The sequence below is a fragment of the Typopeltis vanoorti genome, chromosome 24 (genome assembly GCF_054136105.1).
Source record: "Typopeltis vanoorti isolate ZY-2024b chromosome 24, IOZ_Tvanoo_1.0, whole genome shotgun sequence".
NCBI lineage: Eukaryota > Metazoa > Arthropoda > Arachnida > Uropygi > Thelyphonidae > Typopeltis > Typopeltis vanoorti.
The window spans coordinates 83,564,560-83,584,636 of NC_143572.1; the positions used below are offsets into that span (position 1 = coordinate 83,564,560).

At 33.9% G+C, this 20,077-nt stretch overlaps 1 protein-coding gene across 3 annotated transcripts in view; it reads left to right on the forward strand.

The window, feature by feature from the left end:
* Window positions 1–331: 331 nt before the first annotated feature.
* Window positions 332–20,077, forward strand: part of LOC150093493 (uncharacterized) — a 48,642-nt gene continuing 28,896 nt past the window's right edge. The window contains exon 1 of one of the 3 annotated variants that reach the window (XM_090414034.1): window positions 332–400. The gene's annotated coding sequence lies outside the window, so the exon portion shown is untranslated. Of the gene's footprint in view, window positions 401–583; window positions 656–9,742; window positions 9,845–20,077 lie in introns of those variants that run through there. The other 2 variants (XM_090414035.1, XM_090414036.1) reach the window with 2 other exon arrangements.

Sequence of the window (20,077 nt, forward strand, 5' to 3'; positions counted from 1 at the left end):
TCTACCTACTCACTGATGAGACCTCATTAACGGTCGAAACCGGTCTGAGTAGTGACCTCCACCATAAAGAGCTTTATCCATCTTTGCTACACTTGCCCTAGTTTGTCCTACTTGCTTTAGCTTACGCTAGTATCCACGCTATTTTTGTAGTCTACTGTTACTATATTCGGCATGAAACTCTTTGGTTCCGATCTTTCATTTTCTTATTCGATTTTGAAACAATGTGGGATTTAATATCCCCTTAATTTAAATAGGTAATTTTATATTATATTACTGTTCTTCAACCGATTGAATTAACTCCGATAGGTGGTGAGCATAGCAGTGGAATGAAGCAGTTGATGTCATTTGTTGCGGTAGTGTAGCAAAGTCCTCAATTTGAACACTAGGTGGCAATGTATCAGTAAGTAGCCTCCCAATTTACTTATTCTTAATTAGTAAGTAAATTTTGGTTTGTCATGTACCTTATCACTACAAGGTGATATAACTGAAAATTTTGTGCATTTTATACTATCCAAGCAGTCAATGATATAGATCTACAAACCGGAGAACTGCTATAACCTTCCGACCTACGTACATGGCGGGTGCTATTCTTAGGAAATGGCGATACGCCTCGAAGTATGCGAGGAACTAGCCTATGATAACAAGACTTTATAAGGTTGGTAAATTCTAATTGTAACAAAAACTATCATTTCTACTGCTCAAAAATTAGTGAAAGTCAGTACAAAAAGTTATCAGAAGACAGAAAGCTGACCTGTCAATGTATTATATAAAAATTTAGCGATCAACCAAGCTCACAAGAGTCAAGTAATTTGTCTAAAGCTGTATGCATTCTGCTGAACAGCGGTCGCAGGCAAATGTGTCACTTAGACCTGACACCGGTGCAGTTACTGAATCGTAATAAATTTCAAAATTTGCATATTATGCACTTTCTTAACTTTTAGTCATGACAACGCAACCAAAGAAAACTACGAGTCATTAGCACATTTTGAAGTATTCCATTTATAAAATCGGACTCTTTCCTTCCAAACGGTCATTTCATTAACAAGGGAGCGTACTGGAAATCGCAGCGGACTCATAACTGCGTGAGCAGGTACATCGTTTACGATCAGGTACGATGGCAACCGGATGTGACGTACCGGTAATAAGGGGACGAAATGGAAGTTTCGAATTTAAGGACTAGGTGACACCTAGTTCTGCCAGAGAGAGGAGGATATCGGCTCGCTAGTCGAGTGCAGATTCAAATAATCAATTTTCCTTATGAGGAATTATACTACATGTTTCTTTATTATGCAACCATGTAGAGGGCATGGATTTCTGAATTTTTATTCTTTTAAATATTTTGCTATATCCTTTAAAATAGTTCAAAATGTAGAAACGGCAGAGAAATTTCCAGAAAGAGCTTTAACAGTGCAATCGGCTTGATGACTGGTGAAAATTTCGCTTTTTTCTCTAATCTGCTTTTCTTTGTTTTTTTTTTGACCATTTTCTGGTTTTGCACTGTTGCTTCTTTTTGACATTGTTGGTAGAATGAAATTGTTATAGTTAAAAAATAGAAAATAAAAAATCAGGTGTAATTGAAGAAAACTGTGAATAACACACTCGCTTCGACAAAGATCGTGAGTGACTTGGGTTCGTTCATTACGTCGTTATCTTCTTTTTAACGCATTAGGTATAATATCTATGGCGACCAAGATTTCATCTTTTATGCTAACTTTTTCTAGGACTTCCTGTTTTTCTTTTATTCTTTGGTTTCCAAATGTAGACTTGCTTTATTATTCTTTCTTCACTGTACATGTTCAATCCATTTTATTCTTCATGTTGAAATCCAATTGTTTATTGCTTGTATTTGATATTGTTTTCTTGTCTGAATTTTTTATTTTATCTAGTCTAGTTTTGTTTACTATTTTTCTTAATATATTCATTTCACCAGTGTTTAACATTTGTCTTGTTTTTGCATTATATGTCATAATAGGTCTGAATACTGCTTTATAAATTCTTTTTCAAGCGTCCTGATATTCTTGCAGCTTTTTCATCTTATTCTCTGACTTCTGGATGTGGCCTTCCTTTCCGGTTCAGTTCTTTACCTAAATACTTGTAATGTGTTATTTGTTCCATAATAGTACCTTCCAATTCTAATTTACAACTTTGTGGTTCTTGTGATATTATCATACATTTTGTTTTGGTTTTTGATATCTTAATATTATATAATTTTGCTGCTTTATTAAATGCAAGTCGTAATATTTTTAACTGGATTTTATTTTCTGCAATTAATATTACATCGTCTGCATAACATATAGTTCTTATTATTCTGTTTTTATTTCCACTCCCGTATTTCGTATTTTTTAACGTTTTGTTTTATTCCGTACATTATTATATTGAATAATGTTTGACTTAGGTGTCTCCTTGTCTAATACCATTATTTATTGGTATTTCTTTGCTTGTTTTTCCTTGTGTTTTTATTATACAACTATTGTTATCATATATTTCTTTAATTATTTGTGTTATGTTTTCTGATACTTTTCTTCTCTGCAATATATCTAATACTCTTGAATTAATATTCTGTGAAATGCTCTTCCAGGTCTATAAAGCATATAAATAATTTTGTATTATATTCTATTGTTTTCTCTATCAGTTATTGAATTATAAATATTGCATATGTACATTATCTATCTTCTCTAAATCCTTGTTGTTCAACTAGTAGATTAATTTCCTTTATTTTATTATTTAGAATTCATGTTAGTAATTTTAACGAAGTATTTAATAAATTTATCCATCTATAATTTTCTGCATACCTGTTGGCCCCTAGACCAACAGATATGCAGCAGAAAAATGGCAATCCAGCTGCATTAATTGCCTAAAATCTTTAAAGATGAATTGGCCAGCAAATAGGAGCAGAAATAGTGCTACCGTGTAAGGAGAGCTGACACACTGAACTGAAGTCCACATAGAGTAGGTAAGAAGACAGCTATGTGGAATGCAAACAGCATATATAATATTTCAACCATCAACATCAGAACATTGTACAAACCTGGCAAATTAAAACTGATTGAGAGGCAACTAGAACTGTTCAAATGAGAAATAGTTGGAGTTGCAGAGACCCACTGTACTGAGGAAAAAGTGCAACCTTATTTTACTTAGGGAGAAAAGATAACCATCACAGAGAAGGTGTAGAGCTAATCATTAAAAAAATGGTTCCTAAACTCAATAGCTGAGGTAAGAAACATATCCTCTAGAGTCATTTATCTAAGATCCAAAACAAAAGAAAGAGGAATATTCATAAAAATAGAGGTTTATAGCCCAGTCCAATCACATGAAGAGGTGGAATATTGGAATATAATCAATTTCTTGAAAAATTGCAAAGAGAAATAAGGCAAACAAGTACTAGAGATATCCTGATTATTATGGAAGATTTTAATTCAAATATTGTTCTGTACTCTGAACATAAATTATAAGTAATGGGAAAATTTGGTCATGGAAAGATGAATGAAAGAAAAGAGGACTTTATTAATTTTTGCAAAATAAATCAACTGTTAATCACAAATACCATATTCAAACACAGGCCACAACAGAAATACACTTAGACATCACCAAACCACGAAATCAGAAACTATATAGACTATATAATCAATAATAAGAAATGTTCCTTCTAAAATATCAAAACATTAAAAAAATTATTGACATGGATACAGGCTATCAACTGTTATCAGCCAAACTAAAAGTCAGTTGCAAAAGAAAGAGAATAAACCACCAAAAACAAAAGAAGATGGACTTCTCAAAACTAAATGATAGCGTGACCATATCTGTCACAAATCATTGAAAGAAAAATTAAATAATCTTGCTTTAGATACAGTCCTGGAGTCTTGGAAAATAGGTAAAGTAACAGCAACAAACATCTGGGCTACCAGACAAGAGTGAATCATGATTGCTTACACCAAAGATTTTGGACTTATGTAAGAGAATAAGAACAAAAACTGTAGATTAGCAAAAATCATCACATACTTGGAGGAAAAACCATAATTGTGGGAAACATGACCCAAGACCATATGAGATAGTTAAAGAGATAAGCAGACCATACTCACCCAACCCAGTTTCTATATTGCAACAAGATGGAACCACAAGCAGCATTGAAGCAATAAAAGAAATATGGACTAATCATATGAAAGAAGCATTTGCAGATGAAGAAAACATTGATCAAGGTGGCTTCAACAGTGAAGAAACTTCTGACACAAAAGACATCCTAAATGAAGAAATACATACAACAATCAAACAAATTAAAAATGATAAAGCACCAGCCATAGACAGCATTCAAAAAGAACTTCTAGAAAAAGGGGGGAAATGGATAATAAATTATTTAAGGAAACTGTTCAACAAAATACTTAAGAAAGGAAATTTACCAAACGAATGGAGAACAGGCCAGATCATACCCATCCACAAGAAAAGGAGATGTCAGATCCTGCATTAACTATAGACTTATCACCCTTTTCAAGCCATTGTAATAAAATATTCATCAGGATTCTTCAAAACAGAGTTAAACATTCCCATGAAGAGAGATGGAAGAAGAGTAAATGGGATTTAGAACTAGCATTAGCCCAATTGATGCAATTTTCACATTAAACAGATTACCAGGTGTTATGTGAGACAAATAAAACTCTACTGCTGTTTTATCAACTTCAAACAATCTTTTGAACTCAATTAACAGAAGCAAACTTAATAAATTTCTAAAAACAGAAGGTTTGAAAATATCTATTAAACTGTATCCAGAATTACTGCTCAGAAATACAAAAACATAGAAACAGATCAGATAGCAATTTAAAAAGGAGTTATGCATGGCTGTCCATTGTCACCATGTTTATTCAACCTGTACCTAAAAGAATTTGTAGATGAAGGACTACAGATATATGAAGGCATAATGGCAAATGGAAGAAATATTACATATTTAAAGTATGCTGATGATATGTTCCAACATAAAAATGTGCACAAATTCACATGGAGAGAAGAGGCTAGGAATAAGAAAAGTCTCATTGACTATGTTATTGTTGATAGTGATGTTTTCTGCCTGGTGCAGGACACCAGAGTGTACAGAGGATTTGAAATTGGAAGTGATCACTATTTAGTCTTGAGCAGGATAAAATTGAATTTCATATTGAAAAGAATAACATGTAAGAAAGTTTTAAAGCGAATAAAAGTTGATCAGCTCTCAGATGTGAACTGTAGACTAAAATACAGAAATATTATTGAAAAGAAAATGAAAGAGTTTGAGAACAGGAATCAAACCTTGGAGATTCAGTGGCAAACTCTGAAGGAAATATTGATTGATTCTGCCAGAGAGGCATGTGGTGAGGTTGTGTGCAAGGATAAAAAAATCAGAACTCCCTGGTGGACACAGGAAGTTAAAGAGGCAGTGAAGGAAAAGAAGAAAGCATATCAAAAGTTCCTGGCAAATAAGTCAGCTTTTACTCTTACAGAATACAGAGACAAATGTAAGAAAGCTAAACAGTGTGTAAAACTAGCTAAACAAAAGTCATGGGAGGACTTTGGCAAGAATATAGAAAATAAATATCAAGAAGGTGGCAAAATATTCTGGAGGTTGTTGAAGAAGCTTAAGAATGGAGGAAAGAGTGCTGTAAAAGGAATTAGAGATGATAAAGGTGAAATGAAAACACAAGAAAAAGATATCCTTGAAGTATGGAGTAATTACTTTGAAAAACTGCTAAATGAAACAAGCAGTGATGACAGCACAGTGATAAAAAAAACACTGACCAGGCATGCAGTCAGGAATACATATCCATACTTGAAGTAGAAAAAGCCATCAAAGGCTTGAAATGTGGAAAGGCAGCAGGAGTAGATGATATTCGACCAGAAATGCTGAAGTATGGTGGTATAAGAGTCTTACAGTGGCTGCACTGCATAGTTCAGAAAGCCTGGACAGAGGGACGAATTCCCGATGATTGTAGTAGAGCTCTCATGGTACCCATATATAAAAAGGGAAATAAAACTGAATGTGAGAATTACAGAGGTATTTCCCTACTGAGTGTTCCTGGCAAGATCTATGCAAGTATACTTGAGAAACGGTTGAGAAGAATTGTGGAAGAAAAGCTTGGTGAAGAACAAGCTGGATTCAGGCCAAATAGAGGCTGTCAGGATCAGATCTTCACTTTACGACAAATAGTCGAGAAAGCATGGGAATATAACAAAGATCTGTATTTAAGTTTTGTCGATTTGGAAAAGGCATATGACAAGGTGCCAAGAGAGAAGCTATTCAATACGCTGCAGTTATATGGTGTCAATGGGGCATTATATCAAGCAATACTTAGTCTTTATTTGAGTTGTAAGTCAGCAGTTAGAATTGAAGGAAGTACAGGAAGATGGTTTAATATTAAATCTGGTGTGAGACAAGGATGTACATTATCCCCTCTGTTATTCATTATCTATATGGATCACATTATGAAGGAATGTGGTATTAAACCTGATATCAAAATTGGAGATGTTAATGTCAGCTCTTTGCTTTATGCGGATCATGTTATACTTCTAAATAAATCCGCTACAAGTCTGCAAGATTCTCTGACTAAATTGAATAGCTGTTGTAATAAATATGGTATGAAGGTCAGCAATAAAAAGACAAAGACAATGAAAATAGGCAGAATCATTGAAAATGTCAACTGTGTTGTGAATGGAGAACCTGTGGAACAAGTAAAACATTTCAGCTACTTAGGCACAATTTTTACTGAAGATGGTAAACTAAATATAGAAATAGACAACAGAATCAGAAAGCTGGTATCGTGGGAAGTCAATTGAATAAATTCATATGAAATAAGAAAGAAATTAGTCGGAACACTAAATTAGCTGTATACAAGACTGTGTTCAAACCAATTTTAACTTATGGATCTGAGAGCTGGGTCCGAAGTAAAACACATGACCAAAGACTAGAGACCGCAGATATGAGAGTCCTGAGAAAGATTAGAGGCGTGAACAGATGGCATCAATGGCAATATCATATTAAAAATGAGGATATTAGGAAAGAACTTGACATTGTCAGCATCCAGGAATGCGTTAGCAGAGCTAATCTCAGATGGTATGGTCACTTAAATAGAATGGGAGAGGAAAGATTAGCAAAACAAGTGTTCTCTGCCAGGTTGACAGGAAAACGACACAGAGGAAGACCAAGATATAGGTGGATTGATACGGTACAAAGTGCCTTAGACGATAGAAATATAAGATCTGATAATCTTGGAGTCTTGACAAGTAACAGACTGATTTGGAGGAAAATTGTAGATAGGAAGTTAGTAATGATGTAATTTTTTCATGTAGTACTGTCATATCCTGTACACCCCTTGAGGGTACATGGCAGGAATTTGATGATGATGATGATACAGACAGCCAAGAAAAATTAGAAAATATTCTGACCAGGCTACATTCAAACAAGTAATAAATATGAAATGGAATTCAATTTTACTAAAACAAAACTAATTAATAGTAATAGGAAGAATTTCAAATGAAAATAGGAAACAAAAATACAGGACAAGTAAAGCAGTTCAATTACCTAGGATCAATGATCACTGAAGATCTAGACTGTCTCGAAACCGTAAAACACTGAATCAATAAAGGATGGATAACAATGGGCACACCACAAAATAGGAACCATAAAAGATTAAGCAAAGAACTCAAATTTAAGATATATAGAACAGTGATAATTCCCACAGTACTGTATGGCTCAGAATGCTGGATCTTAAGCGAGAAAGAAATGGATAAACTCCATGCTTTTAAAATGAGAAAAAATAGGAAAATCAATAGAAAAAACCGGACTGAAAAACAAAATGAAAAAGTCAGAGAAGAACTTAACTTTATGGAAACAATAACTACTGTACCAATTAAGCTGGTTTGGACATGTTACAAAATGAACCGAGAAAGACTATCAAACATATTAAATGGTAGAAGGAAGACCAAGAAAGAAATGCATTGACAACATTAAAGAAAGTACCCACTTCAACTCCATAATAGAACTTCATAAGAAGACAGCAGCCAAAGTAATGGCAAAGATTCGTCTCTGAGGAACTCAACCCACCATGAGCAGTAGAGAAGATAATTTTCTGTTTTTATCTTCTTTTTTTTTAATATCCTTTCTTAAATATGGGTATTATTAGACTTTTTTTTTTTTTCATTCTACAGGAATCTCTTTTGTTTTTATTATTTTATTGTATAGTATATCTAAACCCTGAGTTATAATTTCTTTACAATTTTTAATGATTCATTATTGATGTTATCTAGACCTAGTCATTTCTTACTCTTCAATTTTTTAATTGCATTCTCAATTTAATGTTTTTTCAATTTTTATTTCTGTTGTGTTTATTTCTTCTTGGTTTGTATACCTAGTTCTACTTTTATTTCAACTATTTATTTATAAAGGTTTTAAAATAATTTTCTAATTCTTCTGTTTCTACTTTTAATATTGGGATATATTCTTCTTCTTTCTTTTGTGTATTAATAAATCTCCATATTTGTTTCTGTATACCATAAAAATCATATTCAAATTCTTTTGTATATGATTCCAAAAATTGATTTTTACTTTCTGTTTTCTTCTGATTAAACTTTATTACTTATTTCCTTTTATTCGTTCCAATTATCTGTTGTTTTCATTTATAGATATTTTACTTTTGTTAATATTTCTTTCCTTCGTTAAACCATGAAGGCCATATTCTTTAATTTTCGTATTTTTATTTATTTATTTATTTTTAACCCTAATACTTGTGTTCCTATTTCAGTTAAATTTGTATTAAAAATCTTCCAACTATCTTCTACATGTTGTTCACTGCTTAGTGAGTTATCCTGGAACTTTTGTTTTAATCTATTGTAGCATACTGTTTGTGCTGATTTTCTTTTAATTTTATTTTCACCCATTTCTAGTAAAGTCTCGATTTACATATTAACACGTTATGGTCACTTCCAATTTCTTCTGATGTTAACACTCTGTGACGTGTTCTATTTCTGATGACTGTAATACTTTATTGCATATAATATAATCTATTATTGATTTCTGTCCTCATGTGTTTTAAAATGTTATTTTATTCTGTTTTTATGCTGATGAAATATATTCTTTATTTTAAACTTTTATTTGCACAGAATTGTATCAATATTCCTGGATTATTGATTCTTCATTAAGTCTTTGCATAATTCCATGTATTGGTATTTTTCCTATTCTTATTTTTAAGTGTCCCATTATAATCTATTATTCATTTGGTTTTTTAATTCTTGTACTATTTGTTGTAGAACCTCATAAAAAGATTTTGTTTTGTTTTTATTTTCTTCCTCCTTCTGGAGCATATATTATAATTATATTTATCTCTATCTGTTTTTATCCTGACTATTAATATTAACTCTTTATGTATTACTATTCCTACTCCAGCTTCAGCTCTGTTTTGTTTTTTTACCCTACTGTACATAAATATATAGCCTTATAAGTTCATTATTCCATTTACTTTTTTTGTTTGTTTGTTTCTATTATGCTGCATATTTCAATGTTTCTTTTGGTTATTTCTGGAATAAGTTCTTCCTCTTTTCTATTAATTGCTCTTACATTCATTGTTGCTAGTTTTATTATTCCGTATCGTATTCTTTTCCTTTTCTGTTTCCGATCAATATCCAATTTTCCCATCCGATTCATATTTATGTTGGTTTTTCGAATAATATTGTTTTGCATCCAATGATAGTTAATAGCCCAATGACCAGACGCCTCTCACCTTAGCCGGGAATATTGATGTAGCCTTCATGCCTGGGGTGACCCTTCTGGAAGACCAAGTTTCCGACATACTTCACCTGCATCTCCCATTCACCTCTCCACCACAATGAGGTATGGGTAAGATTTACAGCGGTACATAATTATATACTGCATAATTTGTTGTAGATCCTCGTAAAAAGATTCTGATTTTTTTATTTTCTTCCTTCTATTTATATACATCCAGCAAAATCTGGATACAATGCATGCTCTGTTGAAAGAGCGTGTATAAGAAGTGCAGTGGGATGTCAGGTTCAGTTAAACTTGCGATAAACCTTCAAGATGAAGAGAATTCGCAATCATCGCTGCATCTTATTTGCCAATAACAAGAAACACAATTCCTTGTTCTTTCATACTGGGTAACTTGGACTTTAACTTGTATGGGATAGACAAAAAATATAGAAATTATTTTTGTTCATTCCTTTTATTATACAATTTTTAATACCAGGACAAAATAAGAGATCCTTGCATACTTTATTCACTTGAATATTGCATTACCTTGAAAAACTAATGTCATTTTTATTTTTATGTGCTAATTTTGTATAGTCGACAGTACATTTTATTTGTTCTCGAAGAACGTAATTCAAGATAATTATTTAAAGTAATGTATTAAAAAAAAAAATTGTTGCCAACTTTCCAGATTATGTTATTTTCATTTTTATTAAAAATCAAATTTCGTAGATTGCCTGATGGACACACTTCGACTACTTTGCTTTATAAACCCTCTCTCCAAAATGAAACTGAATTTTTCGCAAATAGAGTAAACTAGTGGCACCACCTGTTGTATATTTTTGTTGTCGAAAGCGGCAACCTTCATTAGGGTTGTTTCAACTGTTTATGACATTTCTTTCATTAGAAGTCTAGTTATAGTGACTCTTTTGAAGAATGGTCAGTCGTCACGATATTAATGCCGTATGCGACAAATTTCGCTATCAATCACCTCAAAAATTCAAGAAAAAACTCACCATTGACCGATTGGCCAGGCGGAATGAATTCTTTGTGGATAATGCCCTTTGAATCATAGAAACAAATCAGCATTGTCTTTACTTTTGACTCCTCCAATCGACTTTTTTTTGGATGCCCCTCTTCTAATGGTCTTCCATTCAGCACTCTGGAACATTGTTTTGGGCTCATACTCAAAACACTACATTTTTCCACCGGTAATGATCATTTTAAGAAAGTTAGTCCTTACGAGCGGTTTTAATGAGGTCCTTGCAATGTTTAATTGGATACATTTTTTGATCAACTTGTGGGGAACAAATTGCGAATTCAATTCACGACGGCCCAAACTCTCGGTGAAAATGCTGTCTACAGTTCATTTTAGAATCCCCAATTCATTTTCAATCAATCTCATGGACGATTTCTTTGATGAAATCACGCAATTTTTGGATTTATCTTCGCTCACTACAGTTTTTGGACGGCACAGATTTTCGATGGCTTCAAGCATCGACCACTTTGCACTCACTTAAATGGCTCATAAACTTTGAGTACAGGATAAGTATTCATCACTGTATGCTTTTTGAATCATTTGAGTTTTAGTAAAACTTACCAAGTTGAACACAAAAGTTATTCGCAGTTGTCTGTTTGAAACACGTTTTCCGACCATTCATCAAAAAAAAAAATCGCTCTTGGCACTATAACGCAGCTTCTAATGAAACAAATGTCATAAACAGTTGACTCGACACTAAGGAAAGTTGCAGCTTTCGACAACAAAGAAATGCAACAGGTCGTGCCACTAGTTTCTTCTATGTTCGAAAAGTTGAGTTTCGTTTTCGACAGAGTGTGTAGATAATAATACGGAAATCTTTAATCGTATCAAATGTGTTATATACTTTTCACAGAATGTTCACTTCACATTTGATATCATTAAAGATTTCTGTATTATTATCTATACCCTCTGTCGAAAAAGAAACTCAACATTTCGAAAATAGAAGAAACTAGTGGCGTAACCTGTTGTATCATTTATTGCAGCAACCTACCTTGGTGTTGATTCAACTCTTTATGACATTGTTTCATTAGAAGCTGAGTTATAGGTATTAAATTAGAGCAAAGTAGGTATTTATAATTCATTTACAATGAGTGGGACGGAAGAAGGGGGGGGGGCATGGAATACTTCAAATCATACAAAATTTTAATCAATTGTGTATAGGATGCGTATGGCTCATAATTTCTTCATATACCTATTTTTGTTGCTTTCATTCACAAAGTGTTATTTTACAATGATAAAGAAATTTCGTTTTTGTTATTGAAATGAGCTCCAGAAATAATAATAATTTGTTTCGTTTTACAAGTTCATTTGAAATACTAATGAAAATACAATTTTGCTATATATTAAAATTAGACTTGAAATAAGAATGTAATGCAATTTAATGTCTTGTTAATAAAACCAGAGTATTACTTAAAATTAAGGGGATATTAAATCCCACATAGCTTTAAAACCGAATAAGAAACTCAAAGATTGGAATCAGAGAGTTTCTTGCCGAATATAGTAAAACTATAAAGTATCGGCGACACTAGCGTTAGCCAATGCAAGTGACCCTAGTACGTAGTACAAAATCGGACGACTCGTTACAAAGGTGGGGGAAGTTCAGATCGCTATTCTTAGGTATTTTCCATAATGTAAAAACACATTTCCTAGGAAATGTATGCCGTTATTACATTATGGAGGGAGGTCACTACCCAGACCGGTTTCAGCCTTTTTTGAGGCTTTATCAGTGAGTAGCTAGACCTAATACCAAAGTGTATAGCGAAAAGAACTTATATACTCTGCGAACGAGTTTTACAAACAGGTGCAACCATTAAGTTACTTAAGTATACTAATAAGCTTCATTTCGGCAATGAAAACATTACTTAAAATTAAGGTGATATTAAATCCCACATAGCTTTAAAACTGAATAAGAAACTCAAAGATTGGAATCAGAGAGTTTCTTGCCGAATATAGTAAAACTATAAAGTATCGGCGACACTAGCATTAGCCAATGCAAGCAACCTACAAAACCTACAACCTACAAGCAACCAAAAAAAAAAAGCAGAGTAGTTTCAACCAGCAGCAGTAGATCTCAATCTGTAAGTATGAGAACGTGACATGTATATTTTCATATGTCGTAATAGTGCAAGATGAAATAAAAAGTAATGTTCCGAACTTATTTATTGCAATAGCTTTTGCTTGATAATATTTTTTTTTTCCAGAATATTTTTAATCAGTTGTGTTCAAAAAGTGGAAAATAGGGCAGATCTCCCCCCCCCCCAAAAAAAAGCTTTACACTTAAGTAACACGTGCAGAATTTTTTTTTTTTTTTTTTTTCAATTCAAATATTTCTTTCTTTCTTGCATAATTGCATTAAATAATTCATAAGTTTTCGATAATAAAATTGAAATTGTGATTATTACAAATTAAAAACTTATTTTGAAATAAATATTCCATCAGAGTGTAAAAGAAATATTGGTATTTCCTATTTAGGAAAGAATTGAAAACAAAACAAGCCTGCTGATGTATTATGCAACACTACTTGAGGCCCTTTAGTGTCACTTCTCTAAAGCGGTCTTTCTTTTTCAGCAGCTTTTAGCCTTTACCCTGTAGCTGAGGAGAATATTGCTAAGACAAGTTATTTCCAGCAGCATTAAAAGTCATCATATTTGGAATTTTTTAAGTGAAAAAAAAAATACTACTGATCTTTCCTTTTTTTTTTTTGTTGTTTTGTTGCATAGATGTAAATAGTTTTTTAATGATGAAAATATAGAATAGAATTTCTATAACTTAGAATAATGTCCACAAACAGCAGAAAAAAGAATTGCAGAGTGAAAATAGAAAAATCATCAATTAGAAGCAACTGCTATGGCAGGTACTAAAATATTACTGGCTTACTTCTTTTATCAAAAGATAAAATGAAGTCATATATTGAATACAGTCTGTGAAAACTTTCGAACACTAAAAAGAACTTCCTGATCCATTGATTGAATCAATGAAGTAGTGTTTGCAGGGAGAAACATGACCTTTAACTTGGTGAAGTTCACTGTTATAAGACAGATGACCTGCAGCATTATCTAGAATTAATAAAATTTTAAATTCTATATTTTCTTTCTCACAATCACTTTCCTTTTTACTCGCATTTCAGTTAAGGTATCCGCAAACAATTTCTGAGTCATCCATAACTTCTTATATCTCTGCTAATGAACTGGAAGTGTATGATTCCTAACGTTTTGGAAGACTCGTGGATTCTCATAGTGCCATATCACAAATGGTTTCAGTTTATATCCAGCCACATTATCTCCTAACAGAATCGTAACATGGTGTTTAAGAGCTTTGAAACCAGGAGTAGATTTTAGCTTTTTTGGCGATGAATTGTCTGATCTAGCATTTTTTTCTGAATCAAGGAGGTCTTATCCATATTAAAAATTTGCTATGGCAAATAATTTTCCTCCATACTAATTTTATCCAATTTGTCCACAAACTCCTTTGCAGTCTTCTCATTGGCACATGCAGATTCACCATACATTTTCACATTATGCAGTGCAAATCGCTGCTTGAATCTCATGAACCAACCTGAAGAAGTGTTGCATTCATAGTCATAATTGAGTCCTGCTTTCTTCAACATGTTGAAGAGACTTAGTGCCTTAGCAGTTATGGTCATAGTGATAAGGGGTATGTGCTTGGTTCAGTCCTCTATGCATGATGGAAGTAGCTTTTCCAATCAGCGATTAAAAACTTGTCATAGCTTCGTGACTATCGTTGAACTTTGAACTTCGTTTCAAGATCAATTGCTCTCCTCTTTCTCTGTGATTCTTCACTAGGTTTTTCAATTGGGTGTGTAGGGGACATGTTGCACAAAATCTTGTGAAATAATTAAAAATGAATACACAAATAATCTATTTCTTCAACACAAAATCAAAAGAGGAACTGTTGAAGACACTTGCTGACAGCACTGTTGCCAGTGTGCATGATGCATTGTTGCTAATTTGAAACCTTTTTACTTTATACTCGCTTACATTTTGTTCGAAAGTATAGTTGAAAATGTTATTTATTCCACTAGGGGATCACGAATATAACTCGTAGAATGTCTGCTGAATTTCTTTCTATACACACAGCAGGCATTAATATATGTATAATGGATTTACGTCGTTAAGAAACGTATTTTTAAGAAGATTTTAAAATGACTGAAAACTGAGATACAAGAAATAAAAAAAATTGTTAAGATGTATTTGATTCAGGACAATTTCTTTGGATTTCACAAATTGTTCTAGTTCACCGTAGAAGTGAAAATTATTTTCAGATTTGTCCCATAAGACTGGATGAATGAGGTTTTCCTCATTAGTGTCAGCAGAATTCAGGACATAGTTCGACAGACCACTAGCACTTGCTCTCCCTTATGGTGACATCTGTTATGTTTTTCTAGACGTAATTCGATGGGTTTTTCCATCAGGCCAAAATAAGGTTTATTAACCACCTTGCCCAGCCATTATGGATCAAATACGCGTCATGATATGCTTTATATCCATCATATATTTCAATGTAATATCAAATGGTATTACAATTTTAATATGCACTTTGCATCCATGATAAACTTGACGTCTATAGACGTCTTGGCCAGGAGTATGGTTAAAGCAGTTGCACCAAATTTGATAAATGCTGGAATATTTCAGGTTGCCATGTTTCTGTTTGGGCCTACTGTGCAAGGAACGAAATTTCTGAAGTGGATTGGAAGAAGTCTGGATGTTGTATTTTTTAAGAACTTTGGCCAATTTAGGTGAAATGGAGTTGATATGTGGCAGGGACATGTAGCCTTTTTCACATGTTCCATCTTTAGTATGGCGAGGAGTTGGATTGAAAAGTAACTTATTAACTCTTTGTTTCGAATAACCATTTTGCTGAAAAGTAGTAAGAAGAAACTGAAGCTCCTTTTATATTTTGTTTTGTTTGTATAAATAAAAACAAAATGTTTTAGATTTTTGAGGTGTCACAAACCCTTTCCACAAACTCAGAATGAACAAAAATATTAATTTTCAGTAAAAAGGATTCCAATGTTGGAAAAGGTGCAAATTGTCTGTCTTTTACATAATCAATCCATAAAACCAGTTTTTCTCAAATGCCTTTATTTTGTCATAGGCATCAAGAGCAGTTAAAAAATTTCCCTGAAGGAAGAGATTTAGATCATTTAATTTCGAGAAAAGGCTGAAAGATAGGATTGTGTTGATAACCATGTTTCATCAACAAGGAGTGATTCAAAATCAGAATTACGTTCTTTTACAAATAATAAAACTTCGTGTCTTAATTGAAATAACCTTGTTAATACTTTGCCACTGGAAAGCCAGCGAATTTCAGAATGGAGCAGAAGTTGTGTATATTCACTGCCCATTTCATCACAGAGTACTGAAAATAATTTGTTATTTAACGGTTGAGCTTGAATAAAATTAACTAGCTTTACAGAGTTCTATAGCACAATTTAAAATTGTGCTATAGAACGCATGATATCATTCCTTTGGAGGCTAACATTTCCCTATGTATGAAACAATTCATATCCGGAGCTGCTACTTTGACCTTGGAAACAACTCCACTATGCCTGTCTGTAAGAGCACGAACTCCATCTTAACAGAAGCTTATACATTTTCCTCACTGGATCCCTTTGTATATTATGTAATTATTGAGAGTGAAATATTTCTTCTCCAGTTGTTTGGGATGACAAAGCTCTACAAAACAGAATATCATTAGGAATGTTATCATGTGCATATCTTACATTGCACATTAACTGCACATCATTACATCAGTAGTCTCCTCTATTTGTAAAGCATAATAAGGGCTCTACATAACTCTTTCTATTAACTGAGATTCTCTGTCACCTGCCATATCATTAATTATGCGACTGACAGTGTTATTTGAAAGAGGAATCAAAAGAACATCTTTTAGAAACTTGTTGCCAAACATCATTTTTACCACATCTTTTATATCTGGAAGTAGTAATTTTCCTCGATAGAATTAGGTTTCCCTGTTTTCACTATGCGCTAAGTTAAGAGATAGGATGCTTCCAGTGCTTTGCTATTAATGGAACCCATGGCTGAAATTATATCTTTCCCATTATTTAATGTCCCTAAGCAGCGGTTTAAAAATTCAGTTGGTTTATTTTTCACATCACAATGTTTAGTTTCTAAATGTCGTCAGAGTTTCGCAGGTTTCATGCATTCGTTTGACAACACTTCATAACACAAAACACTTTGAGGTTTCTGTTCACTTTCATTTCCACACCAAGTAAACCCGAATTCCAAATATGAACTGTTATATTTCCGACTGTATTTTTTTTTGAACTGCTTGTTTCTTCTACTTTAATAGCATCGGGTTTACTTGTCATTACAACACGTGTATTGTAACGTGTTGTAATTGTATTGTAAAATTACAATTAGGATTAGCATTACCTGTTTTCATTTGCTCTTCTTTTCAAAGTCCTAGTTATAAGCCACTTTTCCATTATTAAAAAAAAAACTTTCCGAAAAATATATAAATACTGGGGTTAACCCAAGACGCACTTTGTTCAAGTATCACATAGGAATTCAATTCTTAAGATATACTGAGCCTAGGTTGAAAGAAACCCTTCATAATAAAAATCAATACACAACAAGCAATTGGTTGAAATATGGATAACAAGTGTTCACTTCAAATCTGACAAAAAAACAGCAAGGGAAGGCGGAAGGAATACGACTATGTTGTTTTTCACTTTACTCCTCTTTTATTATTCATCATTCTGTAGCTATAAATTTAGTGGCAGAATGACGAATAATATAAGATTTAGGGTGAAGTGAAAAAAAAAAAAGTTTTATTGCTTATGCCTTTGAACATTCTGATGCTATTTGTTGGTTTTTTTAAGGTTCCATTTGATTTCAATAATTTTTACTTCAATTTTAATTTCTATTGTTTGGATAATTAAAAATATATATATTATTTAATTAATTTAAGTCTGCCAAACTAATAAGCAGTTTCTTTTGCTATTAATTTATGTTGGATAAATATTAATATTCAACCGCCTCTTTTTGTTTAGTGTCGTGATCTATGTTTTTGAAAGCCTGGAATTTTGAAGGCAGTTGCTTCATCATTAGTAATGAATTCTTCTGTTAGGACGAATACAATTATTATTGTTCCGGGAAACTACAAGGAGTCGACAGACTCATCGAGGGAGGCCCTAACATGTCAAGAACAACTATTCAACATTCACACAGTATCTATCATACCTTGCCTTGAACTCATTCACGGTCGTAGCACCCACAACAGACTCTGGAAGCTTATTCCACTCATTTACCACTCTCCAAGTAAAGAACCTAGCTCTAACACCCTTGTCAACCATGCTCTTGCCCAGCTTCCATGCATGGCCCCTAGTCCTCCCACCACCAGTCATATTTTCAAAAATATCTTCTGGATCAATCTTATAAAAACCCTTCAGTAATTTGAATGTCTCAATCATATCACCCCTCCTTCGCCTATCGTCCAATTTCTGCAACCCACAAATCTTCAACCTATTCTCATAAGGTTCATTCCACAGACCTGCTATCATCTTGGTCACTCGTCTCTGGACCCTCTCCACTTCCTCCCCATCACGAAGAAACCCTAGTGCCCATAGCTGGGCACAGAAGTCCAGATGGGGTCTTATCAAGGCTCGATACAGACGAACAACAACTTGTTCGGCTCTGCATGTTAAAGTATTTTTCAGAAGCCAAGTGATTTGGTGAGCTGTTTTAGTTACTTTTGCAATGTGCCCCCTAAACTTCAACTCCCTATCCACCAACACTCCCAAATCCCTGGCCTCATCAATCTCCTGGAGTATGATTCCACCAATGCGATATACTGCTGCTATTCTTTTCACCCCAAAGTGCATAACCTTACACTTTGCCACATTAAATTGACATCCATTTTTCCTTGCCCAGTCCTCCAAATCATCCTGTTAAATTTTGACATCCTGTGCACTCACAATTGCTCAACCCAACTTTGCATCATCAGCAAACAAGTGAACACTTCCTCTCAAATCCTTTCCTACATCATTAATGAACAAATTGAAAAGCAGTGGTCCAAGAACAGAGCCCTTCGGCACACCACTAGTCACAAGCCGTCTTTTAGACTCCACTCCTGAATAAACCACTCTCTGGTATCTCTCCTTCAACCACCCTCCTATCCATCTCACCAACCCTATATCTATCCCCATCTGCTCCAGATTACTGATTAGGGTTCCGTATGGTATCCTGTCAAAGGCCTTGGCAAGGTCCAGTAGTATCACTGTAAACCCATTACCCCTATCCAATTCAGCCGTCACTGTGTTATAAAACGTGAGCAAGTTACTGAGGCATGATCTACCCTTCACAAAACCATGTTGTCCCCCATACAATATCCCATTTTCATCTATCCAATCCTGTATTCTTTTCTTGACTAATTTCTCTAAGACCTTGACAATGATTCCTGATATGCTAATCGGTTGGTAATTTACAACAGCAGTCTTGGAACCACCTTTATGCAGTGGAACTATTTTCTCCTCTTTCCACCCACTCGGGACTAACCCAGACCCGAGACTTAAATTAAACAAAATGGTCAAGGGTACAGACAATTCTTTAGCTGCTTCTCGTACAACACGAGCTGGTATACCATCCAATCCCACAGATGTATTGACATCGAGGTTATGCAATAGACTACTCACCTCCACTTCATTAACCACAATTCCCGTATAATCTACTGGTTTATTCGTTTCTGCAATGTCCCCACCTGGATGATATACTTTGCAAAGTGCTCACTCAGTAACTCAACTATCTCAACTGATTCAGTTACCTCCCTACCATCGGCATTCTTTAAAATCAATCTGCCATGTACATTTTTCCTTTTACTTGCTACATATCTAAAAAGCTGTTTAGGATTCTCTTTAGCCTGCATGGCCAATGTTCTTTCATAATCCTTTTTTGCTTTTCTTACCACACTTGTCACCCTTCTGGCCTGCGCTTTATACCGTTCATGTGCCTGCCGGTCACCCTTCTCCGTAAATTCCCTCCATAGTTGTTTCTTTTTTTGCAGCTCAAGCTTAATGGTGTTATTCATCCGTTTAACCCCTACTTGATTTATTATTCTGACTCTAGGTATACAGTCAGCCATTGCTTCATGCAAGCACTTCTTAACTACTTCCCATGCACTATCAACTTCTAGTCCTTGCAGTTGTACATGCCATGGCACTGAACCAATCGAACTCCTAAGCTTGTCATACTTTCCAGCCCGATAATTCCACATGTACCCGGTGTTAATTGAAAATTCTACTCCTTTAGCCACCTCCCAAGTTAAGACCCTATGATCAC